This window comes from Zingiber officinale, chromosome 1B, assembly GCF_018446385.1.
Source record: "Zingiber officinale cultivar Zhangliang chromosome 1B, Zo_v1.1, whole genome shotgun sequence".
Classification (NCBI taxonomy): Eukaryota; Viridiplantae; Streptophyta; class Magnoliopsida; order Zingiberales; family Zingiberaceae; genus Zingiber; species Zingiber officinale.
In genome coordinates, this window is record NC_055986.1 from 53,278,164 (window position 1) to 53,293,141 (window position 14,978).

A 14,978-nucleotide genomic window follows, 5' to 3' on the forward strand; every position below is an offset into this window, starting at 1 on the left:
TTGTTGTGCTTCGTTCAGTTGCATGTTAACATCTCATCGATCCGAGCGAGGGTGGGGCGAATGGGGAGCTAAACCCCTACAACCGTAAGGCTTACTAGAGAATTTCGTTAACATTATATAACGGATAAAAGTTGTAGTCACGTCAGCACTCTTACACGAGACCAAGACGACTATATGTGATCGGAGAAGAGCTATAAAAAGACCTTCGAGGAAGAGCTTGAAAATCACTCATCTACACAGAATTCACTCTTATTCTCCTGCTCTAAATGCTCTCGTCTTCTGTGCTGCAACATGCGTTTTATTTAATCGGCAACACTCGAGTAACATTTTTCATTTGTTTATGTTGTCATATTGATTATATTTGTGTTTACTTTTTAGATTTTTTTCTATAAGGTTTTCCCATACCCAAAAGTTTTATCAAAAGGGTAAATTAGAAATAAGAATCATATTTTATAATTGTACTACATTTCTGTTTTGGTTGATGAATTGCTTGCATGCTTAATTAGTAGCTAAATCATTTACATATATTGCTCTATCTAACTTGATTGAATTAGTCTATAATTTTTATTTTCATTGTGCTACTCTACTTGATTTAATTATTTTTATTTACTATCCCCCCTCCCCCAGCATCGAGTTCAAACCCACACACTAAACGACAAGGATAGAGCGATTGGGATTTCACATGGAGAGAATAATACAAGAGAATCCAAAAAGATAAACAAAGAACGTAGCTCCACAATCTCGGTGAGAACTTATACACCATGGTACGGTTCCCTCAACAAGTGGCCAAGGCAAAGTTAGATGAGCAATTTTGAAGATTCTTGGAGATACTCAAAAAGAATGTTAACATACCCCTCCTTGATACTATGCAACAAATGCCGACATATTCAAAGTTCATACAAAAGGAAGGTTGAGGACTTTGAAACAATCGCTTTGATGGAGTGCAGTGCATTGATCCAAAACAAATTATCTCGGAAACTCAAGAATCCAGGTAACTTTTTGATTCCTTGCATGATTGGTAAGACCAACAGAAACAAATCATTCTATGATCTGGGTGCAAGTGTAAGTCTCATGTCCTTTTCGATTTGCGAGAAACTAGGGTTAAGCGATTTGAAGCTAACGACAATAACTTTGCAACTTGCGGGTCATTCTGTTAGATACCCATTGATTTCTAGAGGATGTCCATGTAAAAGTAGGTAATTTTGTGGTGTCTGCTGACTTTGTCATACTAGATATGGATGAAGACCCTAGAATCTCTATCATTTTAGGGAGGTCTTTCTTAGCCACTATCAAAGCAATAATTGAGGTCAAAATCACACTCTCCTTTGTCATTGGTGAAGACAAGATTGAATTTAATTTATCTAAGATCAATTGTTGTTAATTGATGTATATTTAATGGGAGAACTATATTACTAGATAATTCATTGGAATCAAGTGACCGTGAAAGGGAGTCAAAAGAAAAGGTTGGCAAATACATCGTACCGGCATGAGCAAGGATGAACCCTGAGATTCTAGACAAGGTTGTTAAAAGAGGTGGGGAAACGCACCCCTAAGCCAAAAGCTCAACGGTAAAGATTGCAAGGTCGAGCTTATAACCTAAAACAAGCTCTTCTTGAAAGGCAACCCATGTTTTTTTAACATATTTCGTTTCAATTTTTTCATTCCTTGTCGTTCGTTTATGGTTTTTATTTTTTCAGAACTAGGAATTCCACGAGCATGGTGGGTGTTCCAGCGGGAAACACAGTCAGGTCGTGTGATCTAACACAGCTGTGGTCTCTTCGATATCCTGATCTGTCTATAAAAAAGAGGTTGGGACAAAGCTCCCCATGGCTAAGTCGTGGAGATTGCCCGCCCATGTCAGCTCTGGTGCCCAGCCATGCAAAACTCCCGAGAGCTCCATAAGCAGGCTATGTCCATTGACATGGCCGTGTCGCACCAGAAGGTTTTAAATCCCCTCGATTTGTGCCTTCTCCTCCTCCATTGTGCCCTAACTTCCTTCTTCTCTCCCGTATCGAAACTCCCTCTCTCTCTCAAAAACCCTAGTCTTGAGCCTTAACCTCTTAAGCTCTCAACCCTCCTTGTCCTCCACAAAAAAAACCCCCCTAGTTTCCCCTATTTTCCTTCCTTTTCCACTTCAAAATAAACGCTAATTCAAGCAACCTTCTTCTCTTCCACCTAGAGAAGAACAATCTTCAACGTCTTCTGTTCCCTCCTCCCAACTCAAGAGCTCTTCTTTCTTCTCCAAGCCCTAAGAGAAGAAACATTCTTCTCCCCACAACTCTTTCCCTTCTTCCACGTCAAGAGAGCTAATCTCACAATTTCTTGTGTTTTCCTTGTGTGAAGGTGAACGATGTTCTCAAAGCATCCACACGAGGAGGGCTCAAGTTCGAAGGCGAAGGGAAAAGGCAAAGCTTTCAATAGGGGTAATAATGCTAACCCTTACAGTATTATTTTTCAAGATGATAACCATAAAACTCGTTATGAAATGCTTGTCAAAAGAAAGATTGTGAACATTTGATATATGGACAAACATGTTTTAACAACATCAGATATTAGGGATGATATTTACTAGTGGTTAGATTGAGTCGGATGGGTAGCATTCATGAACATGAAGTACTATGTTTACATTAGAACTACCCTTGAATTCCGAAGCTCTGTCGAGGTTTCGGACTTATACGGGGCAGGGTGCGATGAAGGTCGCATTGAGTTCCGTTTGTTTAACATCGAGCATCACCTGGACCTCAAATAGTTCAATTCAATTTTTGAATTTCCTTATGGTGGGAAAAGGAGAGCTCATCCACTGATTTGTAATCTACTTTTGGGTCGAGCTCACAAATTAATTCAATTTTGATTTTTCCAAAGCGAAGGTCACTACTCTCCGAACCCTAAACCCCTGCTTTCAATATCTCAATCATGTTATGACATATATCATTTTAGCGATGATGCAATTTGCCTAAAAGAGATGACATTTTTATGAGCAATGTTGGAGAATGTTCATTTAGATACCGAGTTCACACTTTGCGAGACACCTCGTCAAGGTCGACAAGGCCATGACGAGGAATATCATCATAGGTAGACTTATTATACTGATTGTCGAAGCCCTAGGCAACCAGTTGAGCAGACTAGAGGAAGCCATGGGTAACACCAAGATCGACACGGAGTCGTGTCACTATCCGCATGATTGTGAGCAACGGGGACTGTTATAGCCTTTTGTTCTTAAGAACTGTCAATAAATTAGGCATGATTAGATTAAATATGTCATGATTTTATTTGATTGAAATAAATTTAGGAAGGTAATTATTGGTAATTATTAGGATTATAATATTTCCTTATTCTATTTCCTTATTTTAGAATATTGTCTTGTACTCTTTCTTCTATTTAACTATGTATTGAGATCTGAATTATGAATGAATAAAAAATAAATTTGTCTTCCTCCTTCATTCTCTTTTGGTGTATTATTTACATGGCATCAGAGTCTAATTCTCGGTCATGAATTTCAAAGCTGCTGGATCAGCCACTGGCAACGGCACACCATCCTTGGAAGTAGGAAACAAATTCAAATATCTGCTTGTTCGATTTCCTCCAAATCACCATACATAGATTCAATAGAAAAAATTACCTTGAATGGGCTCAATCCGTGCGCTTAGTGATCGATGGTAAAGGTAAACTCAGACATTTGAATGAAGAAATAAAGCCACCAGCTTTGAATGATCTGAGATACAAACAATGGCACTCGAAGAATTCTTTAGTGACTGCCTGGCTTATTAACTCGATGGATCCGATCATTGGCAAGTATTTCATGTTCTTACTAACAGCTTGTGATGTATGAAAAGCGGTACGTGAAACCTACTCTGATATGGAGAATCATTCTCAACTGTTCGAATTAAATATTCAAATGTAGAGAATGCAACAAGGAAACCGAGATGTTACTACATATTACAATGAAATGATGATTGTATGGCAGGAACTAGATTTATTTAAAGAAGAAGAATGAGAAAACACCAATAATAGTATTCGATATAAAAAGAAGCTAGAGAGAAGTAGAGTATTTGTGTTTTTGGCAGGTTTAAATAAGGAGCTTAATGAAGTTCGGAGACGAATACTTAGAGAAACCCTCTTGCTGCCATTAGAGAAGTTTTCTCATAGGTTCGTCGAGAAGAGGCTCGATGCCAAGTGATGCTGAAAGGAATTGAAGAACCAAAGATAGTGGAGAGTGAGGGATCTGCCCATGTCACCAAAGGAACCCGTTTTGAAGACGATAAGCCAAAACTCTGGTGTGAAAGGTGCCATAAGTCGTGGCACATTGTGGAGACATGCTAGAAAATCCATAGAAAACTAGCAAATTATAAAAGGAAGTCAACAGCAGTTTTAAAGCTATAATGGTGGTGTTCGGGCCCTTCAAACAAGTGGCATTGATTCTGGACAGCAATCATCGGCCTCTGAATCTCTTCCTTTCACAAAGGATCAAATAGAGCACCTATACTTCAATCTCACACTATTGGAAATTCTAACTCTTCTTGCTCTCTAGCTCAGGTATATTCCCTATAGCTTCTATTGCCAACACAAACTCAAATGGTTCTTGGATATTATATTCAAGTGTCATCGACCATATGACAAGCATATCACAATTTTTCTCTTCATATACACCATGCGCAGGGAATAAAAAGGTTAAAATTTTTAATGGATCCTTTGCTACTATCGCAGGGAAAGAAACTGTTGTTGTTTCTCCTTTCCTCGTCCCTAGAAATGTTTTGCATGTACCACATTTATCATATAATATGTTATCCATCAGCAAACTTACCTTTGATCTTATTGTTTTTTTTTGTCCTCTCATTGTGAATTTTAGGATTTAGCCTTGAAGAAGATGATTAACAATACTAGACAGGAGAATGGCCTCTACATCTTCAATGCTGGATCAACCTTCATCAAACAAGACCTCAAGACCTATTTCAACTCAATTTTTGTTTCTCGTGACAATGAGATTATGTTATGGCATTATCGTTTAGGGCATCCAAACTTTCAATATTTAAGACAATTGTTACCTAAATTATTTTTAAATAAAAGTCCTTCATCGTTTAGATATGAATCTTGTGAATTAGCCAAACATCACTGCTCGGTGTTTCCATTACAACCATATAAAAAAATCAACACCATTTACTTTGATATATAGTGATGTTTGGGTCCCTCTAGGATAGTAACATTATTTGAAAAATAGTAGTTTATCACATTTATAGATGATCATACTAGAATGACTTGGGTATTTCTTTGAAAAATAAATCTGATGTTGGAAATGTATTCATAATTTTTTATAATATGGTTTAAACACAATTTCAAACATAGATTAAAATTTTTCATAGTGATAATGGGAAAGAATATTTCAATCAATTACTAAGGAATTTTTTTGCTAAGAAGGGAATTGTTCATCAAAGTTCTTGTATTCACATTCCTCAACAAAATGGAGTGTCTAAGAGAAAAACTAAGCATCTCCTCAAAGTTATAAGGGCTCTAAGTTTTCATCTAAAGTTCCAAAGTATCTTTGGGGAGACGCGATTCTAACAGCTACTTATTTAATAAATAGATTACCAACAAGAATACTGAATTTTCAAACTCCGATAAAAACATTTCAAAATTGTTTCCCTAACTCTCAGCTCTTCACATATATTTCCCTAAAAAGTTTTGGTAGCATTGTCTTCATTCACAATCATGACCCAGGAAGTTCTAAACTTGATCCAAAATCTTATAAATGCATCTTTGTTGGGCATCCTACAATCAAAGAGGTTACAAGTGTTTTGATCCAATTTCAAAAAAAAAAATGGTATCCATGGGTGTTACATCTTTTTAGGGGCAATCTTACTATGATTCTCATCTTCAAGGGGAGCATAATGGGAAAGATGAATGTTTAAACGAGTCAGACTTAACCTATTATTTTAAGGAAGAACCTAAACCTATGCCATTTCAAAGCAATGGCATGACAAAAAAGAGTAACAATCGATTCAAATGTCTTGTTCATCTACAAATCTAAGAATTTGATCAGAGGCAAAATCATGAGACTATCAATGATTACTCAAAGATCCTGACAATAGAACCTCAAGTATGTCTGAGTTAAATTCCTCAAGTCAAGTTGATCTTCCTATTACCCTAAGGAAAGGAGTTTGGTCATGCACACAGCAGCCACTTTCGAATTTTATATCTTATAAATATTTGTCTTCTTCCTATTGTGCTTTTGTTTTACAATTTGACAGTGTTAGTCTTCCAAATAATATTCAAGAAGCTCTAAAGATACCTGAGTGGAAAGAAGCAATTTTTGAGAAAATGAGAGCCCTACAGAAGAATTCTACCTAAGAGAAAGTTGATCTACCTCACAATAAATTGATTGTCGGTGTAAGTGGGTATTCGCCATAAAGTACAACTCAGACGGTTCGCTAGAACAGTATAAGGCTCGTTTAATTGCTAAAGACTTTACGCAAACTTATGGAGTAGACTATTCTGAAACATTCTCTCTAGTGGCTAAATTGAACATTATTCGAGTCATATTATCAGGTGCTACAAATCTCAATAGGCCACTAAATCAATTAGATGTGAGGAATGTGTTTCTAAATGGTGATTTAGAAGAAGAGGTCTACATGGAGGCACCCCCAGGAATTTCTGATCAGTTTGGGTCAAAAGTGTGTAAGCTGAAAAAATCTCAATAGACTGAAGCAATCACCCAGAGCATGATTCGAAAGGTTCACAAAGTTTGTAAAAAATCAAGGCTACACCCAAGGACAATCTGATCATACTTTATTCACAAAGACATCTAAGAAAGACAAGATCTCTGTGTTGATCGTGTATATCGATGATATAATCTTGACTGGAGATGATATAGAAGAGATGAGCAAATTGAAAGCAAACCTAACCAAGGAATTTGAGATTAAAGACTTGGGTCAGCTAAGGTACTTTCTCAGAATGGAGATAGCAAGATCAAGGAAAGGTATTATGGTGTCTCAGAGAAAGTATATTCTTGATCTCTTAAAGGAAACTGGGATGAGTGGGTGCAAGACAGTAAATACTCCAATTGAAGTGAACGCAAAGTTAGGAGATATAAAAAATGGCACTCCAATAGACTCAAGTAAGATATCAAAGACTTATCGGGAGACTAATTTGCTTGTCTCATACTCACCCACATGTATTCTCCATACGAAGAACATCTGGATGCAGTGTATCGAATCCTAAGGTATTTAAAAGGAACACCTGGAGAGGGACTTTTCTTCAGAAAGAATGAGAAAAGAGATATTAAAGTATATACAGATGCAGACTAGGCAGGCTCTATTACTAATCGAAGGTCAACTTCAGGATACTGCACATTTGTGTGGGGTAACGTGGTAACTTGGAGAAGTAAGAAGCAAAATGTTGTAGCCAGAAGTAATGCAGAGATTGAGTTTAGAGCAATGGCTTAAGGAGTATGTGAGATTCTTTGGCTAAAGAGAGTTTTTGATGAACTAAAGAGACCAATAAACCTTCCTATGAAGCTATACTATGATAACAAAGCAGCAATAAGTATTGTTCATAATCCAGTTCTACATGATAGAACAAAACACATTGAAATTGATAAACACTTTATAAAAGAGAAGCTGGAAGACGAAATAATTTGCACTCTATTTGTTCCAACCACACTACAAGTTGCAGATGTTTTGACCAAGGGTCTTTCAAGATAACTCTTTGAAACACAAATTAGCAAGTTGTGCATGATAAACATTTTTACACCAACTTGAGGAGGAGTGTCAATAAATTAGGCATGATTTGATTAGATTAAATATGTCATGATTTTATTTGATTGAAATAAGTTTAGGAAGGTAATTATTGGTAATTATTAGGATTAGAATATTTCCTTATTTTATTTCTTTATTTTAGAATATTGTCTTATACTCTTTCTTCTATTTAACTATGAATTGAGATCTGAATTATGAATGAATAATAAGTATATTTTAGTCTACCTCCTTTATTCTCTTTTGGTGCATTATTTACAAGAACCAACTACAACACCCCCTCCCGACCCTGAGCATACCACCATCCAAATTTGTGCCAACTAGCATTCCCTTCAACTCCTCCTCCTGAACCCATTAATATGGACTACCCCCCTCGCCTATCTACGCAAGTCGGCTCCTATGTGAGACAATCTTCTACAAGGCATTCTGGCTACGATTTTTCTGACATCCACACGTCCCTTGACACCATCGGAGCCGAGTAGGCTACGCAGCTACGCATATCAGATAAGCATGATTACAAGGCTGAGCAGTACTACCAGAGGGCGGATGATCATTATCGCGAGAAAGAGGAGCACCAACGCAGGGCAGAGCACTTTCAGAGAGGAGAGGACTATTACCACCAGATGGAGGTATACCGCCATCAGATTAATGAGACGGCACACATCGCTAAGTAACCTCCTCACTTCCCTCCTTTTCCACCTCCTCCTCAGTAAACTTTATTTCCATTGAGGGCTATATTTAATTCAAGTCTAGGGATTTAGCCATTTTAGTTAGTTAGTTTATTTCCTTAATTAATTTTAGTTTTGCTTTTAATCATCATTTTTTTGTTTGTTTTTCATGATTATCATGGTTATCATGCTCATATCCATCAAACATTTACTTGTTTGTTTCTTATAACACGACATTAGCATGATAAACTTTATGTTTACTTGAAAAGTATGCTCATATCTTTAGTGATCCATTTTTTTCTATTTGTAGTAGTATGACATGAGCATTATTGATTTGGAGAGTTTCAGTATTGGCCTACTAGTTTAGTATCTCCTTTTCACATTAAACTTGATTTCAAGTGTTGATATATCTAAAAATAGTTATTATGACATAACACTGGACTAGTACCTTGATTTCGTAGAGGACTCCCACTACATTTTGATTACTGGAGAAATATTCGAGTAAGGATCTCATAGAAAAAGAAGAAAAAAATTGTTTTTGGAAATGTGAAAAAAAAATATGTTTTGATAATGAGTACAAGCGATATGGTATCCTTTTGAAACCACAGTGATTATTGGGGAAATATCGACTAGGTACCCCTTTGAGATCCTGAGGCTACTGGGAAATACCTATTAGCTTCCCTCGACATTGAGTGCTTCTTTGAAACCTTATGTCGACAATGCAAAGCATTAGGGGAACGAGCTTTGCATGTGGTAGATAAGTGTCTCATGCGCTAAAGACTTAGGAACACAGTGGGATGATGAAATAACTAGGATTGGTAATTGACATTTTAGAGTAAGTCACTTTGCACTACGCCAGAGAATTTTCAGGTTAGGTTAGACTACATTGAAATGATTCGTATGTCTTTGCTCATTAATGAACTACTAGATCGGATTAGATTAATTTATCAGGAATTATGATGTTTCAATCACACACGAGTTTTGATTGCAAATTTTGCTTAGGAACAAACAAAGGTTCAAGTCTAGAGATATTTGATCATGCATATGTTTTTGGTATTATTTAGCATGCATCTACTACATTATAATTTTGCAGTCTTTTTATCATTTTAGATTGGAGAACTACTCATGTGTTTTATTGACAAGACGTGAAGTTGGAGCATGATTAGAGACGAAAAGCCTAAGGACAGCACGATGCAGTATGATACACGACCTACTTGTGTCCCTTGACACGGTCATATACTCCAGAAGGAAGAACGAGCATCGGAGAGTCAACCGAAATTTCCAACATGGCACACGGTTGGTTGTCCCGTAACAAGGTCATGTTATGATCTCACGCTCAATGAGAAAACATCCAGCACGCCGCCGTGCTTCCCAACACGACCATGGCACCGCGGCGGCGCCCCTTATTTTTAGGAAAATCATACCATATTTGAAAATCTTTTGAGGCTATAAAAGAACCAAGGAGGCATCTGTTTGAAGCATCAAGGGTTTCCCCGTGATAGGGAACCCTAGGAGACAACCGTCTTCCAAAGGCCATGAGGATTCCGTCCACCAAGGAGATCTTCCGAAGGCGACATGGTCATCTACGACTGAGTTCCTTCTGCACTTTTCTCTTATTTTGAGTCGTAGAATATTGTACTCCATTTCTTTGGCTTGTATCTCCATTTCCATGAAATAGTTCCCTTAATTCTAAGATTAGGGAGTAACCCGACATTAAATTGGCAATAGTATCTTGATATTTATCTCTTTTATCACATGATGTGTTGATCCTTGATTTAGTTATTAACATACATAACGTGTTAATATGTCTTAATGGACGTTAGCACAAACCTTGGGGTGAAGAGGAAAACCGAAAGGCGAAGATCTCGGACCTATAATAACTAGACTGAAGGGGTTGTTTACGAAAGTAGTTCAAACCCTCCCGAGGATACCATTGGATATCATAGAGCGTAAGGGGTTTACCTCGATTTGACGTCACGAAGTAATAGTAGCGATCTAAGGGATTGCGGGGTTCTCGTGGCAGGTGCCTCCATTAGAAAGCGATCACCCCAGTATAGCTACCATGAAAGTAGGTCATTGGTTACCTTAGTATAGCTTGATCGACATTGAGGTAAAATAGAGATTCGCAACTAATTTAACAAGGATAGTCAAGGTGAAAGCAAAGTCCTGGAATTGCCTTTAAAATTGATTTTCTCACAACTTCTCACTTTTGCTTTCCTAATTTGTCTTCTTTCAAAACAATTCTCTCGATTTCGATTAGTCTAGATAGCCTACTTTTGCACTCAGACTGGGATTCGACTCTATGGTCCCAAAGGATGATATTTTATTACTTGGCGATGACTGTGCACCTACCGAAATTGCACATCACTAGCATCCACTTGTTTGTTCCTTGCTAAACCTATAATTAAAAATATATATGTTGTTTTGGTACCCAATAGCTACTTAGAAAGTGAAGTTGATTTTCCTAGTAACAAATGACATGACTGATATTTCTTGTGCACTTAACTGATATCCATGGCTGGCATTATTATAAACTTCATGTTGAGTTCCAAATATCATGTCTTGATAATTGGAGCCTAAATGTGAACCATTCTAGTGTTTTTCTCAAATCTTCAATTTTATTTCAAAGAGGAATTTTCTTCCATAAGCCTTTCCACTTGCGTTGAGGTTGGTTCCTTCTTAAACCTTACTAATTAAAGAAGAAGAGGTGGTCTCCCATTTAAGGTCTTTTACCTCCTCAAAGAGTGGCCTAACTTTGTCCTTCGATTTAGTCAATGCATTATTGAAGCATGTTATTTAATACAATTTTTCAATTTGAAGGTCACATACCTCATTAGTGTTGTACTCTTCTGAGCCACTAAGCAAATCATCATCCTTAAATACATCTTCTGAGCCTCTTATTAATTCGTACTTGCTGGCTTCATCTTGGGACATAAATGTTATATACGGAATGATTTGGTTCATCTTTCTCTTATTCTTCTGAAGATGGCCCATCCTAAGTAGTCTTTTTCTTCGTTCTCATTTTTTTGGGCTTTTCTAAATCTTTTTCCTTAAGTTGAGGGGCATTGTGACTTGTAGTGTTCCTTCTTATTACACCCATAACATATGACACTTTCTTTGACCTTTTACTCTTAGTTATCTGTTTGTTTTTGTTTTGGAGCACCTTGTTAACATCTTTCTGTTCCTCTTCATCATCTTCCAAATTAGATTGGCTATTTCAAGTTAAGGTTCTCCTCGCCCTCTTTATCATAAACTCGAGTTCACGTTTAGACTTAAACTTCTTAGTCTTGGTTTTTCCTACAAGAAAAGGCATACCTTTCTCTTTGGTTTCAAGATTAGTTTGCTCATGAAATTCAAATTCATAAAATAATTTATCTAATTTGATTAGTGATAAATTCCGAGAAACTTTGCGAACATCTACCATAAATGCCCACAAATTCGATCAAGGGAGGCTTTTAAGTCATAGGTGATGAGATAGCAATTTTCAATCCACTCTCTAATTGCATGGAGATTTTCAAAATTTCTTTGAATGTTTGTGTAGTGGGCTCACAATTTCGCTTCCTTTATTTAGTAGTTCTAGAGCTGACTCATGAGTAGATCCCGTTTGGCTGTTCTTGAGTCAAGGGTTCCTTTATGCAGCTCAATCAACTTATCTCAAAGCTCCTTTATGGTATTAAAGGCCCCACTTTGCTAAGTTACTCCTAAGTTAAACCACATTGAAGGGGGTCCATATGGCTTAAGAGTTAGCTTGGGCTTTACTTGTCATATCATTTAATTACTTGACAAATTCCAGTGGTTCTCCAAGGTCATATTTTGGCATTTCAATCAATCTTTAATGATAAACCATATTTAATGTCTGTTATGACATAGTATTCCATCAATCTTTTCTAATAGGAAAAATTATTGTCATTAAAGAAAGGAGGACGGATGGTACTATTGTTGCCATTAAAGAAAGGAGGATGGGCTGTATCTTGCAAGATCATCTAGCTGTTTAAGGATATAGAAAGCAAAAAAAGAAATGTCAACACTTTGAAAGGTGGAGTATTTCATTGTTCTTGGGAAAGTGGTATACACAAATGAAAAAAAAAAAAATTAGATTGTCACGTTTTGAAGACAGAAAACTATTTAAATAGGTTAATTAAAACCATGACAACATTTGAAAAAACCACGCGCCTGACTCTTAGTGATTGGTTGAAAGATTGTGAGATCTTGTTTTGATTTGGATTAGGTAATGGAAGTCCTTTCAAGGTTGCACGAATAATGCACCAAGTAAATTCCCAGGTAAGTGGTGAGTCATAATGAACTACTTTGGCAAAAAATTTCAAAACATATAATACCTCGAAAGTCGACCGCATTTAGTGGGAGAAGGCTTGGTTGCTGTTGTTATAAAAATATCTTGAAACTTCCTTGTCTAAACCAACCAAATCCTTGTAGGATCAAGATAAGCACTAGAAGGGGGTGAATAATACTTTTAAAATATCTAAATATTTTAAAAGTTTATCAAATATATAGCAGCATATAATTGTAGTTTTTCAAGATCAAGCTTAATTTTGAAATCAATCAAAATTTTATAAATAATGAACTAAGGTTAAAAGTAATAAAGGAAATGGCACAATGACTTAACGTGGTCCCGACTCCACAACCTATAATTTAGTCGAATCACTCCTCGTCAACATTCCACTGTACTTTCTTCTTTCTTAAAAACAAAAGTGTCAGGCAAGTAATAAGACAACTAAAAAGAATAATCCCGAGTTCTCTAAATGTTGTGCCACAATGCAAGCCTTTTTTTGCTTGACCAACCCGGATAAACTTCTTTGGTCAAATTTTATCTACTTGCTTTGTTGGCTGTTGCATGGGCACGTAGTCGACCATCACTGTTCATGTGGTCGACCAACTCGGATAAACTTCAATTGTGATCCTTATCATTGATGTGCTATATCATATGTTGATTGAGCATGTGGACAACTAGTATTGTTCATGTGACCGACCAAGTCGTCTTCTACTCTCAATAAGTCAAAATTACTTGATGTCTTCTAGAGACTGAATAGACTTTCACTATGGTCGACTAAGTCCTATAGTTTGGTCTACCAATATTCTATTTTTGGAAATATTAATAAGTAAATATAGAATATATAAAGTAAATAAAATAGCAGTGAATAGTAAGTAAAAAGTGACAATGTTGATCAATCATGATTATAGCTTGAGAAGCGAAATCCAATGGAGCAACTATTCACAGCTAGTCAACTGTCTTTTTGACTTTGACTTTAAAACTTGTATTAGTTTCTTGGTCAAGTCAACCGCATAGGTTGCAAGAGACTATCCTCCTCCCAAGATTAAGAGACCCCCTCATAGCTTTCTTTGTCAAAAGGTCCTCTCTTGGACTTCCTGTGCCAAGTATCTAATCATGTTCGAGAGACCGAGACTTTTTACCTACTTGTAGTAGGGATAATTTTCATATATAAGCTCAATTTCTACCTCTATTTGGGTTGTAATAGTGCCTTAAGCCCAAATTATCTATGTAGTCTACATAGGCAGTTAAACTTCCTTTTAGCCTTTTAGGGTTATTAGGTCACCCTATTGCTATAAATAAAGGAGGGAAGGGCCACACATATAAGTTTTGGCTTGTTTCGATCTAAAGCATGCTGAGGCTCTTACTTATTGGTTCTTCATTAAACTAGAACTTATCAAGATAATCCCTTGTGACGTTCAAAGACTTATCAACATAAATCTCAAGGTTGTGGCATCTTCTATTTTCTATACCAAGGTTCGTGCTTGCTTAAGCATTAGGTTGAGGTTCTGTTTATTCATCTTATCAATTTAGACTTCCTTATTTCTTCCTTCAATTTGTTGTTGCTTCACGAGACATCCTTCTCCTTGGGTTCACATCACCCATTTAGTTTTTTCCCTTGCCAACTCCTGTTGATCTTTCCCATTGCTCCTGCAATGTACCTATCAAGTTTTCTTGCACCTAGACACTTGACACCCATATTAATTTTAAACTCTTTGTCATACATCAAAACATTGCTTTGATCACCTGATGTCTGTTTGCACCAATAAAATCAAATGACCATATAAACTTTTCTAACAGTCAAACTTCCAAAAATCGAAAGTAAACAATCAAGATTTAGCACACCCTCATCAATTTTTTTCTTGGTCATGAAATCTCATTTTGAGTTAAAGAAAACAAGATTGATGGATAATTCTTGAATGTACAGCTCTTAGTATCAACTCAAATGGTCAATAGATGACATTAAGTTACAATTTTTTGTTATAAATTGACGAGGACAATGAATCCACCAAATAACAAAAATGGTAATCATAGACCAGCTTTATTATGTATTACACTATCAAGACAAAGTAGAAAATGAGCATCAATTTTATACTTTTTTCACAAATCAGAATACAAAATGAAATCTCATATTAAAATTCAACTAGATGCTGAAATTAATTCTTCCTGGAGGTTCTCTTATTAACTACCAAGCCTATATTGGATAGCCACGTAATGTAAATTGATGTGCAGTACTTTGCATCTGCAGGCCTGAAGTTCATGCTGTAAAATAATTAT

General features: G+C 36.5%; 1 protein-coding gene across 1 annotated transcript in view; it reads right to left on the bottom strand.

The window, feature by feature from the left end:
• LOC122056613 (transmembrane and coiled-coil domain-containing protein 4-like) overlaps positions 1-14,978 on the bottom strand; it is a gene marked incomplete in the record, with an annotated part of 120,688 nt that overhangs the window by 81,579 nt on the left and 24,131 nt on the right.